Source organism: Podarcis pityusensis (assembly GCF_964106645.2).
Source record: "Podarcis pityusensis genome assembly, chromosome: 5".
NCBI classification, from domain to species: Eukaryota; Metazoa; Chordata; class Lepidosauria; order Squamata; family Lacertidae; genus Podarcis; species Podarcis pityusensis.
Window position 1 is genome coordinate 63749878 of NC_138032.1, and position 13699 is coordinate 63763576.

The 13699-nt window shown below is 45.0% G+C and overlaps 1 long non-coding RNA gene across 1 annotated transcript; it reads right to left on the bottom strand.

Annotated features, from left to right (window-relative positions):
* Nucleotides 1–6196: 6196 nt before the first annotated feature.
* Nucleotides 6197–13675, bottom strand: LOC308477816. The gene is made up of 3 exons (XR_013986719.1): nucleotides 13367–13675; nucleotides 9939–10058; nucleotides 6197–6948 (listed from the first exon to the last, which is right to left on the bottom strand). It is a non-coding gene; the product is annotated as an uncharacterized lncRNA (long non-coding RNA).
* Between the last annotated feature and the right edge of the window lie 24 nt (nucleotides 13676–13699).

The window sequence follows — 13699 nt, forward strand, 5'->3', positions numbered from 1 at the left end:
AGCACAAAATCTGATGCAGTCTAGATGAAATTATATGCATTATTAGGCAATCAGTTTATTTTTTTCTCTTTTGAAACCCAAATAATAGGGTGGGGTGGAAGAGCAAAGCATAAGCAGACCAAAATCAAATATTTTAAATGCCTGAGCAAACAAGTTTTAACGTGGCACTGAAAAGATGTAACATTGACATCCTGTTCCACTTCAGTAGGGAGAGTGTTCCAAAGTTAAGGCCTCACTACAGAAAAATGCCCTCTCCTTTGTGCAAGTTTAACATGCTTCAGGAAATGAAGGCGCTCAACCTCTGGTTGACCACTGTGAGAACAGAATACTGCACTGGATGAGCCTTTGGTCTGATCCAACAGGGCTCTTGTAATGTTCTTACTCTCAATATCAGGTGATGGGGGCAATGTAGGGCCTTTGTGACATACTTGTAAGCCCCCTTTGAAGCAGCTATCTGGGTACTACCAAAGGAAACCAAATTCTGGATTAGATGGACCTTGGCCAGTCCAACAGGAATCTTCCTAAATGTTTATGTTTGACAAATACCTTTGTTTCGCCTATTTGTATGTGATAATATGCTGCAGATCAATGGTGGGGAACCTGTTGCCCTCCAGATGTTGTTGGACTATGCCATCCCTGGTCATTGGACATGGTGGTTGAAGCCAATAGGTGCTGGAGTCCAATAATCTCTGGAGGGCCAAAGGTTCTCAACCCTACTTGATGTACAGGATTAGAACCTAAGATAGTTGACTCCAGGCAGTTCACAGAAGTTCCCCATTCCCTTTCCCCCATCCTTATGGCCATCTGCACACACATCCCAAAGTCCCTATGGAGGGTTGGGAGTCCCTTATTCAAAACATATGCATATCTTAGGATCTAAGTCTAATTTGGAGTGATATCCCCCTTCCCCAGAAGCCCTCCCTTGCCCATGCCTCATCACACATGGTTATGGAACCATCTTCCAAACTCCAAAAAAGCTTTGCTGAACGTGCTTGTGACTGGAGGGAACAGGGACAAGATGAGAAACTTCCCATGGGCTTCCTTAACTTATATGAGGATCCAGACTATTGCAACTAAGCTGTTCAATAAGCATGTAACAAACCTCACAGTGTCATAGTGACCCAATCAATAATAAAGAGAAATTGTATCCACATGTATAGTAGAAGAGGAACAGCACTGTGCGTGGCTATCCATTTAATTAACCCCTATAAATAAAGATAGGGAAATAGTTTCTGGGAGACAGTTTTTACAGCAGAAGGCAGGGAACCCTAATCATTACAAACTGATTTCATAAAACCCCTTATGAAGGTTTAAGATATCCACAGCCAACCAGAATGAGCAAAGTCTCTCCATAAAACACCTCCCATATTTCTTGTGCCAGAAAATATAATTACTCTCCTTATGTAATTGTACACCAGGTCAAGGTTAATAGTGAAATAAATAAGCAAAGCAATTGCCTGAACAATGTCCCTGGGAGATTTATACCACATATGTCATCAAAAATCAAATAAAAGAATGTGGCAGTCTTTGCTGGAAAGTAGGCTTTGTACCTCAATGTCTGTCCGATACTATCAGGACATATCATGTGCCAACCTTTCCAGGGCTCCAGAATTTCCTTTGCTTAAATTGGCTTGCACTCATTTAGTCATAAGCGCTTTAACTTTTTTTGTATGGAGCTTTCAACTATAACAAACTGGATTATCTCATTGCTCTTGTGACTCCTACACCCAAAATCTCAGTCATATGATCTTGACATCTTGAGGGCTGAGTCACATATTTAGTAGAGTTGGCATTTCAGCAGAGAATATCCACATTTCTATGTTCTCATCCATGTGAACATGTACTATGAATATGAGCACGGCACTTACATGTTCAGATTTGTAATTACATATGCTAAACATGAACACTGTTCATTTTTGTGTGGATGTTTTTTTTAAACAAAAAAATTAATACATTTATTCAAAAGTTACACGTCAGTTGCTGTTGGACTACAACTTCCATCATCCCCAGCTATCAGGACTTGTGGTCAGGGATGATGGGAGTTGTAGTCCAACAGCATCTGGGGACCCAAGGTTGAAAAAGGCTGGTCTGGACACTCTCTCAGTCTATCCAACCTCACAGGGTTATTGTGTGGTTGTTGTGAGAGGAAGTGAGCGATAAATAAACAACATACATCTCCTTTCATACTCTGTTATTTTTTGGTTCTATAAATAAGTCTCTAGTGCATGTGTGCAAACTGTCGAAGCAGCATTCACTAAATTGCTACTAGAAGGGCAAAGGATAGTGGAATGTGAAAATCCATGCGCCCATCCGATCTGTGTCTAGTTCTAATCAGATTTCTTCCCCGGTTTATGCTCAGTCAATTGAATATTTCATCTATCCATACGTGTAAACAAAGTATGCAATGGTAGGTCCATTAACATGCTCCAAGTTCAATAATGTACATTTGTTCAGGTCATTAACGGTTCCAAGATTGCACCAGTTTCTTTTAGTGTCCTTTCAACAGAACAGAATTTTAATTTCAATTGTTAAAGGTCATTGAGGGCATTACACGACAAAGTGATAAGAACAGTTATGTGTGAGAACAGCTACGCTTCAAGCTCAGGCGTGACCATCCACCTGACTGGGATATTGCCAAGTCACAGCAGGAAATATGTTTGAAACTGCTGTAAACAGGAAACTGGCTGGCAGAAGTAGGTACAAGGAGCACTTTACCATCCCCTGGTAACGTGATAGTTCATTGTTACGTATATAGGAGATCTGCTGGTACAACATGACTTCTGTTTCCTCTCCTTCCCACATTCAGCTCCATTGGATGGTCTGAGGTCCTAGAATAATGAGAAAGGGAGAAAATTTCTCCCCTGCCACACCACGTACAACTTCGCACACATTATGCCTCTCCTACTCACCCGTGTGTCCTAAACTAAAAAATCCCAAATGTTGTAGCCTTTCCTCATAGCTAAGACCAGCTTAAGGGTTCAGGGAGGGCGGCCCTCAAGGCAGGGAAGTGGTGGGTGGTGGGGGTGGAGAAGACAGTGATGTACAGAGCGAAGACCAAGGTAATCCATTTTCATTTCCACTTCAAGAAATGCAGGGTCAAGGTTCAAGGCCGCTGAGCCACAGAGGGGAGTTGGGGTGGGACTAGGGGGAAAGAGGCAGCCCAGGAAGAACAGAAAAGTGGGCATGTAGGCAAAGAAACAGCATCTCAAACCTAGGGGGGGGGGGGCGGGACTTAGTGCTTGAGATGCATTGCTGCCCACACCCGCTGCCCACAGAAGAGTTTCTATTACAAAAGGAAAGAGGGATGGGAGAGGATAGAATCATACTTCCAGAGCTGGAAATATCAAGGCAGCATCTAACTTCTGGTTGATACTGTGCTACGGATAAAGAGAATGCAAGGCAGCTGAAGATGACTCACAAAGTGGGCCAAGGGGGGGGGCTGAGTCATTGTGAATCTGACCTGATAGGTCAGATGGGGAAATCTCCTGCCCACATCAAACATGGCAATCAGCCATGGCCAGACTAGATGAGGTTAGCGTGTGCATGAATGGCTTTTAAATAGTACATAGGAGTTGTGGGGGCCCCAAACCAATCGAGATTGAGACTCAGGGGAGGCAGTGGGGTTTAACCATTTGCCCTCCTGCTCCTGATACTGTCCGGCTCTCGTGCCTGCTGTTTGCATTGGAAGAAAAGTTCTCTTCCAATGCAAACAGCAAGTGTAAACCCTCAGTTGCGTCTGAGTCCACGGGGGAGGGGGGCACTCGCAGGTGTGAGTAACTGTGCATGGGATGGCTGAGGTGTTTTTAGTGGAAAGAGAGCTCAAAAAAGCTCCTCTGGTCTCATGTTGAGCTTTCATTTAAAATGGGGGTATCAGGAGTTGCATTCTATGTGGCATATGTACATATATGAGTGTATGTGTGTGTTTGCTTCAATAAATATTGGAACTACACATTATGCCATAAAAACTAGATTTGCCGCAATGTACTTATAACTAGCTGTACAACTGACTTCCCAGCTAACTACTTAGTTGTACAACTAACTTCACAGTACTATTGTTTATATGTTCATGTAATCCAGGGTAAAATAGAAGCAGCTCTAAAGCCTCTTTTCTAGCCAGGATGTGTTGATTCTTTTAAAACTCATTTTAAACTTTGATTCATTCCTAGAATAAAGCAGTTCAGGGGCTGGTATCCCAGGATAACTCACCTTGTAAATAAGTGGAAATGGACAATGCTTGCATTTGTTTTTCACATGTTAATGTGATGGGCACCTTTTCACAATTTATTAAAGCTGCTGATGCACTCAGATATTAAATGTGACTCAGAGGTTTGCATCTCCAATCCAAAGTCCAAATCCTGAACTGCTGCCTTGCCACATTCCGAGCAACAGGCACCCTGAAAATATTGACTCAGATTCGATCCTTTATTCCAGGGTATAGGGCAAAGGGGGGGGGGAGAGAGAGTGTATCACCTCCTCACAAAAACCTACCTTCACTTTCACTGTCAAATGCCTATTGCCACATAAAAAATATCGGTAATGGCGGATTCCCTCTGACTCAGAGGGACCGGCTCTGCGGGAATCGGGTCTGTACCGCTACGGCGAAGCGGGGACCCTTCAAAAATCACAGGCGAGTGAAGCCTGTGAACGTGGGACTCGGCGGGCACCCTTCACGCCCCCCCAATTCGCAAAGGGACCCAATTACGGGCTCCGGAGCGAAGCGGGGTGAGTGGCGCGGTGCTGTGAGTCAACTGCTTCTTCCGCGGAGCGAAGCCGCACAGCTGTTACCGGAGAGCACTGCCTTCTTCCTGTGACAATTTGCAGTGTCTATAAATTACCAGGATCTTTTGTGGAAAGCCATGGCAGGAAGACATGAAGAACATAGGAAGCTGCCTTACACTGAGTCAGAGCATTGGTCTATCAAGCTTAGTATTGTCTACTCTACACAGATTGGCAGCATTACAAGTAGCAGTCTTTCCCTATCTGGAGAAGCCAGGTTTGAACCTGGGACCTCCTGCATGCAAAGCAGATTCTCTACCACCAAGCCACGGCATTTCCTCATTATTTGCTCTGTTTTTGATGCTCAGGCTGTGCCAGTGCTTACGTAGCCAAAATGCCACTTCCCCACACAAATGAGGGGTGCAAGCTTTTCAGAACTACAAATACACATTTATTTTCTTAAAATAAATCCCACCTTTCTTTCATCATGGAACCCAGGATGGTGTACATCTGATTACCAGGCAGTCATCCATCCAGGCTCTGATGAGCCCCAGACCTACCGAGCTTCGACAAAATGGTAGACTTGTGCTTTCAGACCATACACTAAACCGGAGGTCAGCAACCTAAGGCCCATGGGCCACAAGCGGCCCATGGGGGTCATTTAACTGGCCCATGGACCCCGCCGCCCGCTCAGGGAACCCTGCCGCTCGCTCAGTCGGCTCCTGTGCGCCATGCTAAACCAGCACAGAGCAGAGCAGGGACCGCCTTCCGCGACACTGGCCGGCTTCCCATTGGCTGCAGGAAGCTCCTGCAACCAATGGTAAGCTGCGCGTGCCTCCTCCGTGCCAGAAGGAGCGCTGGAAATAGCGTTTGCACACGCGTGCGTGCACGCATTCTGGCCCACTGTGGCATCTGCGGGACCAAGCCACAAAAACTTTGCCGACCTCTGCACTAAACAGCCCAATGAGAACTGAGTATGCTCAGTGGTAATAGAACGCTATTGCTGTACATGGAGGGTGAATGGAATTAAACCAGAACACCAGAGTTTGTTGCAGATCCAGCTCTACAGGTATATACTAATAGTGACCTCAATTTTCTGAGTGCCAGTCTTTTTAGAACCAATATGACAAAACATGAGTTATCAGCAGACTTAGGGGAACCATGAGGTTTTTCAGAAGTACAAAAGTATTTACGGGGATTGGGGGAAGCTTCCCAAGGGAAAAAATCAAATGAGTCCAGTGATAATTGGTATACTCAGTGGGCATGTATTGCTGATTGTTGGAGGGGGGACCAGAAAACCAGAGGGAGGGGGAATGGAGTGGTTGCATTCCACATGGCAACGTTTTGTTACAGGTCCAGCTTGTAAAATTGGTTGGGTGCAGCACTTCCCCACCCCACCTTTTTATTATAAAATATATTTTATGTTAATTTCTCATTAGAGTAAATATTTGTTTGTAAAAAGCACATCTACATTTTCTGAAGGTCTAACCATATTGTCCAAAAAATAGGATCAAAGTGGACAAGTGTTTCTGAACCTTGTGACATGACACATCTTTGGCAGTTTTATTGGCTGCTTGGCCAGTATGAAATTGGATGCTTTGTATATCTTGGCAAAAACAAGCACAGCCCTGAAATGGCTCAGCCCTTTTCACATTAGTCTAGGCTTATGAAACAGATCCTATTCCTCAAGAGCACAGTACCTGGTGTCAGCAGAAGCAACCCAATATTTTTTAGAAGACTGCAGTTCGATAGACACTTACCTGGGAGTAAGCTCCATTGGGGCTTACATCTGAGTAGATGTGCTGGACATTACCTCCTAAGTAATAACAAGGTTATAAAGTAAATATGTTATTGTCTTTTTATAGGTATGCATAATTAAAATTACGATGTCTAGAAAATGGAAGTTTATGTTGTCAATAAATGGGAGAAGGGTTGTGGTTCGGCATAGACAATACTGAGGAATATGGACCTATGGTCTAATTCAGCATAAGGCAGCTTCCGGTGTTCCTAACAAGACTGTGAAAAGTTTAAAACAAACAAAACAAAACAGATTCCTTTACATCACAAGCAGAAAATCCAGGAAGGCTGCTGAATCGTTAGTCAACGTGTAGGATGATTGTTGAAGGAAGACAGGGAGACCATAGAGAAGCTACAAGAATTCTTTGTTTTGCTCTTCAGTGTGGAAGATGTTTGACAGATGTTCACACCTGAACCACTTTTCGGGGAGAATATCTGATGAGACAAGTCAAGCAGAGACGATGAGATGTTCTAGGACTTGTCAACAAAATGCACATGAAAAAGTTACTAAGTCTGGCTGGCATGCTTCTGAGAGTCTTCGTGTGTACGCAAAACACATTCAGAACAGATGAGTTCCCTCAAAGAACTCTGGGGACTGTAGTTTACACCTCACAGAGTTACAATTTCCAGCAACCCTTAACAAACTACTGTGCTTGGTATTCTTTGAGAAAAAATTGTATACCACCCTTTATCTGAAGATCTCAGGACAGTTCACAGCATAAAAATGCAAGATAAAAACACAATATACACAATAAAAATGGGGGGGGGGACCAATAGCCCCCTCCCCACTACCCTCACAGTTGGGTGGTATGTAAATAAAATAAATACGGAAACAGAAATAAAATAAAAGGGAAGCAGAGATATCATTAGGAAATATATGAGCCACAAATCGATCGTGTGGTAGAACTTTCTGGTTTCTTTTGAAACTATTTCTCTCTCTTTGTCAGAGCAAAAGGGATACCTACCCTTAAAAATAAGAGATCTAGTATTTTAGAGTGTGATTAGGCAGCAGTATGCCCCCTTTTCAAGAACAAAAACAAAAAAAATCAACATAGCATCAAAGATAGGAATACATGTGCTTTCTAACTCATGTCTTATTTTGTGTTGAAAGTTTACAATGAATATGCAACTTTAGGCTGCCTGGGTTTGGGGAACTGGAATACAGCAACCCTACTAATGTAATACCCTTTCTTTAAAAGTGATCTAGAGGGCAGTGCATGAAATTATAAATACCTAATGTATGTCCTTGGACAGTTTTGAGGCAACATTATTAAAACAGAATTATTAAACAAATATGCCTTGCTGCCCCAAAAATCAGCACAATTTCTCCTGAGGGGTGTCCTGCTTCATTAAACATTTCAATTCCCCTGAGTTTGTCAACAAACATGTAGATGGGAGTAACATCTACCAAAAATACAAATTTCCATCAGTTTTAAACCAGTTTTCCTCTCATGGCATTCCTCCTGCCCCAAAGAATCCTGTAATTTGATGAGAGTGTTGAGAATACTCTGTTAATAATCCCTAGTCCCCTCTCATAGATATCACCTCAGACTTCCCTAGGAAGTGGAATAATAATAATAATAATAATAATAATAATAATAATAATTTATTATTTGTACCCCGCCCATCTGGCTGGGCTTCCCCAGCCACTCTGGGCGGCTTCCAACAAAGATGAAAAATACACTAAAATGTCACATATTAAAAACTTCCCTGAACAGGGCTGCCTTCAGATGTCTTCTGAATGTCAGGTAGTTGTTTATCGCTTTGACATCTGATGGGAGGGCGTTCCACAGGGCAGGCGCCACTACCGAGAAGGCCCTCTGCCTGGTTCCCTGTAACTTGGCCTCTTGCAGTGAGGGAACCGCCAGAAGGCCCTCGGAGCTGGACCTCAGTGTCCGGGCAGAACGATGGGGGAAACGCTCCTTCAGATATACTGGACCGAGGCCGTTTAGGGTTTTAAAGGTCAGCACCAACACTTTGAATTGTGCTCGGAACGTACTGGGAGCCAATGTAGGTCTTTCAAGACCAGTGTTATGTGGTCTCGGCGGCCGCTCCCAGTCACCAGTCTAGCTGCCGCATTCTGGATTAGTTGTAGTTTCCGGGTCACCTTCAAAGGTAGCCCCACATAGAGCGCATTGCAGTAGTCCAAGCGGGAGATAACCAGAGCATGCACCACTCTGGCGAGACAGTCTGCAGGCAGATAGGGTCTCAGCCTACGTACCAGATGGAGCTGGTAAACAGCTGCCTTGGATACAGATTTGACCTGTGCCTCCATGGACAGCTGTGAGTCCAAAATGACTCCCAGGCTGCGCACCTGGTCCTTCAGGGGCACAATTACCCCATTCAGGACCAGGGAATCCTCCACACCTGCCCGCCTCCTGTCCCCCATAAACAGTACTTCTGTCTTGTCAGGATTCAACCTCAATCTGTTAGCCGCCATCCATCCTCCAACCGCCTCCAGACACTCACACAGGACCTTCACCGCCTTCACTGGTTCTGATATAAAGGAGAGGTAGAGTTGGGTATCATCCGCATACTGATGAACACCCAGCCCAAACCTCCTGATGATCTCTCCCAGTGGCTGCATGTAAATGTTGAAAAGCATGGGGGAGAGGACAGAACCCTGAGGCACCCTACAAGTGAGAGCCCAGGGGTCTGAACACTCATCCCCCACCACCACTTTCTGAACACGGCCCAGGAGGAAGGAGCGGAACCACTGTATGACAGTGCCCCCAGCTCCCAGCCCCTCAAGACGGTCCAGAAGGATGTTATGGTCGATGGTATCAAACGCCGCTGAGAGATCCAGCAGAACTAGGAAACAGCTCTCACCTTTGTCCCTAGCCCGCCGGAGATCATCAACCAGTGCGACCAAGGCAGTTTCAGTCCCATGATGAGGCCTGAATCCCGACTGGAAGGGATCCAAATGGTCCGCTTCTTCCAGGCGTGCCTGGAGTTGTTCAGCAACCACTCGCTAAATCACCTTGCCCAAGAATGAAAGATTTGAGACTGGGCAATAATTGGCCATCGTGGCCGCATCTAAAGATGGTTTTTTAAGAAGCGGTTTAATAACCGCCTCTTTCAGCGGGTCTGGGAAGGCTCCCTCACGGAGGGAAGCATTCACCACCCCACGAAGCCCATCGCCCAGTCCTTCCCGGTTAGCTTTTATAAGCCAGGATGGGCAAGGATCCAGGAGACAGGTGATTGGCTTCACTCGTCCAAGCAGCCTGTCCACATCCTCGGAGATAACAGGTTGGAATTGACTGGAATAGTGGAAGACTATTGTAATGTGTTTGTGGGGGTAGTTTGAAAAAATTCTCAAGGACACCCTCCATGGACTATAAAAAACAGATTAGAGGATTAGCAAAGGTATAGGAACTGGCCTGGCAAGTTCTTTACTTGTGCATGCTCTTTTGTTATCAGCTCACCTTCCTGAATGAGCAAGAAGGTGGAGGATTGCCCATCTTTTTGTTCTCTGCCTGGGCAGGGGGAGAAGGAAAGCTAACCTGCTTTTTGGGTCTTTCTTGAACCTGGGCCCACCTGCAAAGCTAAATACGAGAACATGATATGTTGAAGTGTTAATGCTGCAAGCCTTTTGTATTATGCTCAATGTATGCATGTGTAAATAAGTCTTAAATCACACAAATGACAGAAGTTTCCAATAACCATTATTCCAAGAAACCCAAACCTAAGGTATGTGTGGGGACCCCTGAAACCTCTCACCACTGAGGGGTGTAGGTAACACTATTCAGCTAGTTGAAACTGTACTGTTGCTTTGTTTTTAAAATGAGGGGGCAACCCATGGCTTATTTAGTAGAGCATTCGTTTCCCACTCTCCAGCCAAAAAGGCTCCTGGAGCCGCTGACATATAAGCAATTAAAATGAGACTGTGCAGGGGTTGGACTGACAAGCCCTGCACCTTCTAGGTCCCTGGTGTCACTGTTCAGAGTACAGACTCAAGGACTTGTTATGGAAATAAAGGGGGGGGGGCACTTATTGGAAATCAGTTTTGTCACCTCTTCCCCCCCAAACCCCAAGACAATGAAGCCAGCCAGCTTTTATTCACAGTCGCATAAGCACTACACTACAGCATGGCCATAAACTTATACGTTCAACTGCTGAAATATACACACAATGGCCTGCCCAGGCCATAGGCCTGCCCATATTCAGCAATATCAAGTTACCAGTATAGGAAAACTGGAGCTATTAACAGTAATCCTTCTAGTTGGTTAATTGGTTCGGCCACTTCCATGCACATGATGTGTGATGCTAATTATTTCCTGTGAGACTTAAATGATAACCAATCAGAGGCAGCTACAGGAGAGCTATGAGATTAAGGGGAGGGTCAGATGCCTTGTCAATCCCAGCAGGTATATAAGAGGACGACCAGGCCTGCCCAGGCCATAGGCAAAAGTTTTTCAGTGTTAATTTTATTCATTTTTAAAAAACACCATGGTATTTAACAATAATATCTTATGTCCTTTAGAGGAGAAATTGTGAATTGCAGAATTTTAAATACCCATTATCATCCTTGGCTTCACTCGATTTTGTTTATAATACTCTTCCATTTTCTTCTAGTTGTGAGGGTGGGGGATGGGGAGGGGCCTCACCAGTGGAGTAGCCTAGGGCCTCTCTTCATCTAAAACCGGCCCTGCTTAAACTGCATAAATAATACAACTAGTTTTTATGTATACCCATAATACTGAGCAATCAGACCTGCTGTTTAGCAAACAGCACAATAAAGTACTGGGAAATAGCTGATTGCCTCCCACAGGAACTTTTGTTTCCTCAGTAATTGGATTAGTGCACCTAACATTTTATAATTTCCCATTTGGGTTTCCATCCCTGCGCAAGGAGCTATATCAGCACACACACACACACACACACACACACACACACACACCCGTCCCTTACATGACTGGATTCCTCTGTTGAGGTGCACAGAGGAGCCTGGCTGCCCAGTGCAGCAGAGGAGTGGCTTGGGGAGCTCGCAAATGGGCAGGTGGGATCCTAGCCACTCAAAACCAGAGTGGAGGAGTGTGACTTCTGTGCTCCTCAGGACCTCTGTCCTTGGCAGCGGCCAGCCTAGCTAACCCCTAGGTACGCCCCTGTCCCTGAGTTGCAAACCTCAAGACCCCTGGGTCAGCAAACTTTTTCAGCAGGGGGCCGGTCCACTGTCCCTCAGAACTTGCAGGGGGGCAGACTATATTTTGAAAATGTTAAGTTGTGGGCAAACATAGCAGACGACACAGCAATTCTTCAAACAGCTCTTCTTTATTCAGATGTCAGACAGAACTGAACTGAGGAGCTCAGCCAGCCTGCTTATATAGAGCTACAGAACAATTGTAACTGTTGCAACGTTCTAAAACTATCCAATCACTGAACGTCACTTTTCGATCCTTCATTTGCATACAAAACTATCCAATCACTAAACGTCACTTTCAATCCTTCATTTGCATAACTATCTACAGTATCCCCCTGCTGGCCCAGGGTGAGAACTTCAATACGTAACAGAAAATAATAATAATGAACTAATTCCTATGCCCCACAAATAACACAGAGATGCATTTTAAATAAAAGGACACATTCAACTCACGTAAAAACACGCTGATTCCCGGACCGTTCGTGGGCCGGATTGAGAAGGTGATTGGGCCAGATTTGCCTACCCATGCTCAAGAGCTAACTTCCCAAAGATCAGCTACATACTTGGCTGTTCCACAACAAATCTTTAAAATGTGCCAAAACGCAGGGACTGGACAAGAATACAAGCACTCCTAAGAGGTGGTCGCTTCCTATGGATCCCCCCGTTCCTATTACTGCATATTTCTGATGACAGCCAGGCTTGACTGAGCAGCTTTCCTGATAGAGCTGCTGCATAAAACCAAGGCTGGCCAGAAACAGTTCCAAGGCCCGTACAGTCATACCTCGGGTTGAATGCGCTTCGGGTTGAGTGCGTTCGAGTTGAGCTCCGCGGCAACCCAAAAGTAACGGAGCGTGTTACTTCCGGGTTTCGCCGCTTGCGCATGCACAGACGCTCAAAATGACGCCACGCGCATGTGCAGAAGCGGCCAAAAGCGACATGTGCGTGCGCAGATGTGCCGTCGCTAGTTACGTTTGCTTCTAGATGCGAACGGGGAACTCCGGAAAGGATCCCGTTCGTATCCAGAGGTACCACTGTATTGTGAGAACCGGCAGTTTGAAGAGTTTGAAAAATGGCTTATACTTGGAGGGAGGTGGTGGTCTGCTTTTCAAAATGCATCACTGAGCATGCTCAAGCCCAGGGCCAGATGAGTCCCTAAACTCCTGAAGGTAATGGGGCCCTTTATATGTCCACCCGCCCTTTGTCAACAACAAATTGTCACTGTTTTTTGTGCTGAATATATGTTATATGGTAATTTATGGACCTAATAGGTATCTAAAGCCATTTGCCACTGTTGCTGTATGTAGGTTTTATTTTATTTTATTTTAATCTTATATTTTGGAAATGTGCATCCAGGGTTTTTTTCCTTTAATTTTTTTGGGGCCCCCCAAGAGAGTGGGGCCCTAAACTATAGCTTGTTTAGCTTATACGTAAATCTGGCAGTGCTCAAGCCCTTCCCTTCAGGCACATGCCTAAAAGTACTATTTTCAGCTGGAGCTGTAGCAAATGCAAATAACCCACCCATTGCTTCCCGGGAACAAATACTTTAAATAATAATAACAACATATACATATACATGCACACCACACATGGTCTTCAAAGCGCTTCGCACGTTATTTCATACTTCTGTACAATTCTTTTTAAAGCAAGTTGGCTATTAGTATGTATCTCATTACTTATTTTATTTATTTATTGAATTTATATTCCGCCCTATACCTGGAGGTCTTAAGAGGACTGAGGTGGCTTGCCTAAGGTCACCTACTGAGATAAGGGCAGAAGCGAGACTTAAACCGCAGGAAGCCTAGCTTCTCTTGGCTAACCACACGAAGGAATATTTCGGTAATCCAGGAACAACCTCAACACATGATTTCTGGCATGAGTTTCTCCCTTCACCAAAATATTATTTGAGGGGACGCTCGGGAAGAGCTGTATTTATCGCGCGGCTCTCAGTAGAGTGGGGGAAATGGGGCAGAGGGGGCTTCGCGCCGCGGCCTGACGGAGCCTTCGCGGCTGCCACCTTCCCCGCGGAGGTCGCAGCAGTTCACGCCG